The sequence below is a fragment of the Notolepis coatsorum genome (genome assembly GCF_963971535.1).
Source record: "Notolepis coatsorum genome assembly, chromosome: 7".
NCBI lineage: Eukaryota > Metazoa > Chordata > Actinopteri > Aulopiformes > Paralepididae > Notolepis > Notolepis coatsorum.
The window spans coordinates 102621737-102628464 of record NC_140171.1 but is presented as its reverse complement, the minus strand read 5'-3'; positions in this window follow the sequence as shown (position 1 = coordinate 102628464).

Sequence of the window (6728 nt, the reverse complement as noted above, 5' to 3'; positions counted from 1 at the left end):
CAAATAATAAGAATAAAATGATTCAGTTTAAAAATAGTCATAAATAATCAGTGTTTCACATTTGGATCTAGCAAATAATAAGAATAGTTTAAAATGATTCAGTTTAAAAATAGTCATCAGTAAGAAGTAAAAAGTGCAATAACCGACACATGAATTTGATAGGCAGTGTAAAAGAGTAGGCAGGGTAAGAATAAATACAAGTTGTGTCAGGATATCCCTGATGTTTCCTCTTGCCACTAGGTGGTAGCAGATATCTATCAGTGAAATGCCTGAGCAAAGAGATAGGTTTTAAGCTGTCTTTTAAAGATGTCTAGCGAGTTGGCTTCCCTGATGTTTTGGGGTAGTTTGTTCCATAGTTTTGGGGCATAGTTGATAAAGGCTGCATTACCGATCCTCTTTTGACTGCTTCTGGGAGCCTCTAGTAGTCCAGCAGCTGATGATCGCAGTGTTCTTGCTGGTGTGTAATTTATTAGAGTGTTGGCGATGTAGCTAGGTCCCTGTCCATTTAGAGCTTTGTATGTAAGGAGAAGGACCTTAAAGTCAATTCTAAATGTTACAGGAAGCCAGTGTAAAGCGGCTAGGACTGGACTAATGTGCTCTCTCCTTTTGGTTCTAGTTAGCAGTCGGGCTACAGAGTTTTGGATTAGCTGAAGCCTCTCTGTGGTTTTCTTAGGGAGACCTGTGAAAAGTGCATTACAGTAGTCTAACCGGCTAGATATGAATGCATGAATTAGCTTCTCAGCATCGTTCTGATTAATAAATGGTCGTACTTTTGCTATATTTCTGAGATGGAAGAACGATGTTTTCATCACTTTGCTAATATGAGAATTGAAGTTCATTTCTGAATCTATGATAACCCCAAGACTAGTGACCTCAGATTTGATCCAAGGGGTTAGTCCCCCCAGGTTCTTTATTAATGTTTCTTTTTTAGTTTTGGAGCCGATAATTAGAATTTCAGTTTTGTTCTCGTTTAGTTTCAGGAAGTTCTTACTCATCCATTTATTTATTGCCAGTAAGCAGTCTGTAATGGAGCTAATCGCTGTATCATTTGGTTCAGCAGATATGTACAGTTGTGTATCATCCGCATAGCTATGGAAATCTACATTATGTTCTCTGATGATATCACCCAGCGGTAACATGTAAAGGGAGAAGAGTAAAGGACCTAAGCAACTCCCTTGTGCAACTCCATAGTTGTTGTCGTATATATCAGACATGTGATCTCCTAGTTTAACATAGAATTTCCTCCCTCTGATGTATGTTTTAAACCAGCCCAGCACATGGTCTGAGAAACCGACATGGTTTTCAAGACGATCGATTAGAATATCGTGATCGATTGTATCAAATGCTGCACTGAGATCTAACAGGATAAGGATGGAGATCTTATTCTCGTCAGAGTTTAGTCTGAGGTCACTGATTATTTTGGTGAGGGCAGTTTCAGTGCTATGATATTTTCTGAATCCTGACTGAAATTCTTCTAAGATGTTGTTTTCTTCAAGAAAGGAATTTATTTGAACTGAAACTATCTTTTCAAGTACTTTACTAATGAATGGCAGGTTGGATATTGGACGATAATTTGCCATTTCATTACTATCCAAGTTAGGTTTTTTTAGTAATGGCTTTACAACTGCTGTTTTAAAGGCATCCGGGAAAATACCAGTCCTAAGGGAAGTGTTTATGATATCTAGCACAGGGCTTGAAACACTATTAAATACCCGTTTGAAGAAAGCTGTAGGTATAGGGTCAATGTCTGAGGTGGAGGAGTTACATTCTGAGACAGTTTTGCAGAGTACATCTAATGTGATGCATGTGAAACTTCTCATGGTTACATTGCACGGTTTGCCGCAATCAACTTTATTTCCATCATGAGTAATGCTGGCCCTGATCAAGGTTATTTTGTTGTTAAAGAATAGTGCAAGTTCTTCACACTTAACCGTTGATGACTGAGGAGGTGTAGGGGCAGTGTTGAGTAGTACATAGAAGTCTAACCTAAATAGCTCCTCCTCCTGAGAATTTCCCCCTTTTTTTGTTACATAATATAAAATTACAGATTCATACCTTCAAAATAAGCCATCAATTGTCAAATTTGAGACGATAGTTTTCAATCAATGTCCTATCAAACATTCTGGTAAAATCCTAACACCTTTTCAATATAGGACTTGAAGTAGAATCAAGTTCATTCAGCTATCTGATGAGAGAACTACACTCCCAGAATTCAATGTGATCATTGTCACTAGCACCATTTCACACCTGAGCAAAGGCCCAGTCATTCCTTTGTTATTCCAGTGAATGGACCCAGCAGGAGGCCTAGCCTGTGTGTGTGTGTGTTTCTGTGTGTGTGTGTGTCTGTGTCTGTATCTACAGTACTGTACCATATCAAAAAAAAAAAAGCAAACTAGACTAGATGTAAATGTAATGTGTAAATGTGTAAATGTAAATGTGTGTGTGTGTCTGTCTGTCTGTGTATGTGTGTGTGTGTATGTGTGTGTGTGTGTCTGTGAAACATGTCTTGTACTCATTTACCTCACTAAATACAGCAATGTGTAACTGTAGATTTCAAGAGAGAGAGAGAGAGAGAGAGAGAGAGCGACATTTATAATAATTATATTATTAATTAGTTTTTTTACACACACACACTAATAACATGATCATAACCAGAGAAAACAAGACCAAAGACAACTGGAATAGAATATCACACAATTTTATTAAAAACACATAGAGAATAATAATCAACAAGAAACATCAACTGTATCAATTGTATTGTACAATGAACAACCCTATATATCACTTTTGGATTACAATAGTAATACAAGGTGCCTCATATGATATTTGGCAGAGAGCGCGACCACAATGAATTTAGGCAAAATCTCCAAAAAATTTAAATTATGCACATGTATAAAAAAAAATAGGTGTCTCCTCATGGTTGTATCTGCCTGTTTTGTATCACACTAAGTGATATGTGAAAAAGCAGTTCCTGTCTGGAATGAGACAGAGGGCCACACCACATTCACCGCACTTCCAGGGGGTCTTCATCTTACAATGTACGCAAAACAGGCGGCCAGCCGTGGCCTTCTGGGATTTATCTGCCTGTTGCGTGATCGCAACAGGTGAATGGTTCCTTGGTAGGCGGTCCACTGGTGCTGTGGGTAGATTGTCCACTGGCACCTGTACAACTGTGATGCCACACAGCTCAGCTACCAGCTCCTGCTGGAAGACCAGGTGGGTCATCGGCTGCACCTGCTGCTCTCTGCACAGCTCCATGTGAAGAAGGTAGGAGTTAGTGGCGGCAATGTCCAGATAATGATAAAGCAAAGTCCTGTACCATCGCATGGTCTTGTGGTGTGCAGAGTAGTACTGGATGAGTTGGTCAGACAAATCAACGCCTCCCATGTACTTGTTGTACTCCAGGACAGGTGTTGGGCATGCAATGTTCTCAATGGACCAGGTCTCACTGCGCTTGTTTTTTATTCTCCTCAGCACAGTTTTTCCAGCGAATGACTCGTGGATTGTGGAGCAAACAGAGACTTCACGTGTGTCCATCCACTTCACAAAGACCAGTGGGCCATCACGTAGCCACCTGATGGTGCCCCTAGCATCCTTCTTTTTGAGAGCATTCACCTCTGTGCGGGGGCATTATTTTCTGTTGTCTCTGTACGTTCCACATGCTCCGACACCCAGGCTATGCAGATCCCTGAAAAGCTTTGGACTTGTATAAAAGTTATCGACATACAAATGATATCCCTTGCCCATGGGTACTTGCTTGAGGTGTGCTGGCTTTATCAGGGACATGACAGAGTCATACGCCAGTCCAATGCCTGATTTGAACTTTGACTTCCCGGCGTAAACAGCAAAGTCCGAAGTGTAGCCATTGCTACTGTCAGCCAAAACAAAAAGTTTGAAGCCCCACTTCGTTGGCTTGGCTTTCATGTACTGCTTCATAGAAGTATGGGCCTTGCTTGCAACCATCCTCTCATCAATGGAAATGTTTTGCCTGGGGTGGTAGAGCGCTTTGCATGCAGACCTGATGGTGTCCATAAGGGGCTTCAGTTTGAACAGGCGGTCATAGTCTGCTGTCCCCTTCTTTCTGTCATTCACAACATCCTCGTCCGGATCACTCATGTGGACGTTCCAAGATATCGTTCGGAACCTGTCCCTTGCCATGACAGTGGGTGGAAATGATATGCTGAAAATGGTGTTCTTTTTCCAGTACTGTTGTACTCCTGGCAGTTTCAGAATTGCCATGTAGAGAATCAGTCCGAAAAATGTGTACAACTCATTGGTGTTGATGTCAGTCCATTTATATTTTTTGCCACTTGCCTTGCTCTTTGCAGCTTTTTTGTTTGTGTTCCTGACAAGTGTTTCCACTGCATCGTTGTCTATGTACAATTTGAATAGGTCCAGTGGTGTATACTTGCAGCTTGGGTTGAGTTTATGTCCAGGTTCTCTTGCTGGTGTGAACCGTATAGGCTGCGGAGCTGTGTCGTGGTCCTTTTCTGTTTTCCAGGGTTCATTCCAGGGTATGGCTGCTGTCGATCTGGGCCTACCACCACCACCACCACCACGCCGACGAGGGCCACCACCACCTCTGGGTCTGGTTGCTCCGGGCCGACCAGTGACCACAGGAAGACATGGGCCTCTGGAACCCTTGCCTTCTTCATCGGCTGGTTCACTGATTATAATGAAAAACAATGATTTAATCAATCAATCAAAACCCAGAATAAATAATGTGTATTATCACCAACCTAGTATTATATTATTATATATAGTGTACTCACTTTTCAACCGGATCAATGGCAGGTGGTGCTCCACGCCGACGAGGGCCACCACCACCTCTGGGTCTGGTTGCTCCGGGCCGACCAGTGACCACAGGAAGACGTGGGCCTCTGGAACCCTCGCCTTCTTCATCGGCTGGTTCACTGATTATAATGAAAAACAATGATTTAATCAATCAATCAAAACCCAGAATAAATAATGTGTATTATCACCAACCTAGTATTATATTATTATATATAGTGTACTCACTTTTCAACCGGATCAATGGCAGGTGGTGCTCCACGCCGACGAGGGCCACCACCACCTCTGGGTCTGGTTGCTCCGGGCGACCAGTGACCACAGGAAGACGTGGGCCTCTGGAACCCTCGCCTTCTTCATCGGCTGGTTCACTGATTATAATGAAAACAATGATTTATAATATTTCGTTTGGCACACAAGGTCTAAAAGATTACAAGCAGCAGGCATTATTTATATATATTTATATATATACTCACTCCTCTACTGGATCGAGACCGCTTCCGTATTAAAACTTTGTCATCTGTGAAAAAGCTCTCACAACCAGATTCCTCATCGACTTCTTCATCAGTCAGTAGTACCAATTCGAGGGCTTCAGCTGGGGTGAGACGTCTGGATGCCATGACTAACTGAATGACTGATTCTTGTAAACATGTGCTTTATATATATTGAGTTTGGGCCATTGGCTCTCAATGGCCATTGGCTCTGGTATTTCCATTTTCATCTGCATACCTAATCATGGGCTATTGGCTCTGGTATTTACCTCTAAGTGCTATATTTGCAATTGAAAACCACACCCACAACAGAGAGAGAGAGAGAGAGAGAGAGAGAGAGAGGAGAGAGAGAGAGAGAGAGAGAGAGAGAGAGAGAGAGAGAGAGAGGAGAGAGAGAGAGAGAGAGAGAGAGAGAGAGAGAGAGAGAGAGAGAAAGAGAGAGGGAGAGAGAGAGAGAGAGAGAGAGAGAGAGAGAGGGAGGAGAGAGAGAGAGAGAGAGAGAGAGAGAGAGAGAGAGAGAGAGAGAGAGAGTGTGTGTGTCTTGCTCTCTCTCCCTCTCCCTATATCTCTCTCTGAATATGCACTATTGTATCAGTACCACATGGATGGATTCAGAGAAATATGACTATGAGGGATGCTGGGCAGAGAGTCTAATCTAAGCTGCTTCACAGTGGCATCATAATAAGAACATTCCAACTGGAAAACAGGTATGTATTCACCTCTCTACTTTTTTTATTACATTGGATACTCTACTGGACCAAGGCTTTCTACTCAAACATCTCCTTCTGTATCACAAACAGTACTGTATTTGCAAATCTGGTATGTCATAAATGTATAGATGTAGCAGTACTGACTATCTGTATGTCATGTATGTCCTGATGAATTGAAAATGGGGGGACCCTGATGTAAACAAGACGAAAGTCTTTCTCTGGTCTGCATCTTCCTTGTGACAATATTGTTTACCAAAGAAAATATACACCTATCTGCATACCTAATCATGGGCCATTGACTCTGGTATTTCCCTCTAAGTGCTATATTTTGCAATTGAAAACCACACCCACAACAGAGAGAGAGAGAGAGAGAGAGAGAGAGAGAGAGAGAGAGAGGGAGAGGAGAGAGAGAGAGAGAGAGAAGAGAGAGGGAGAGAGAGAGAGAGAGAGAGAGGAGAGAGAGAGAGAGAGGAGAGAGAGAGAGAGAGAGAGAGAGAGAGAGAGAGAGAGAGAGCGAGCGAGAGAGTGTGTGTCTTGCTCTCTCTCCCTCTCCCTATATCTCTCTCTGAATATGCACTATTGTATCAGTACCACATGGATGGATTCAGAGAAATATGACTATGAGGGATGCTGGGCAGAGAGTCTAATCTAAGCAGCTTCACAGTGGCATCATAATAAGAACATTCCAACTGGAAAACAGGTATGTATTCACCTCTCTACTTTTTTTATTACATTGGAT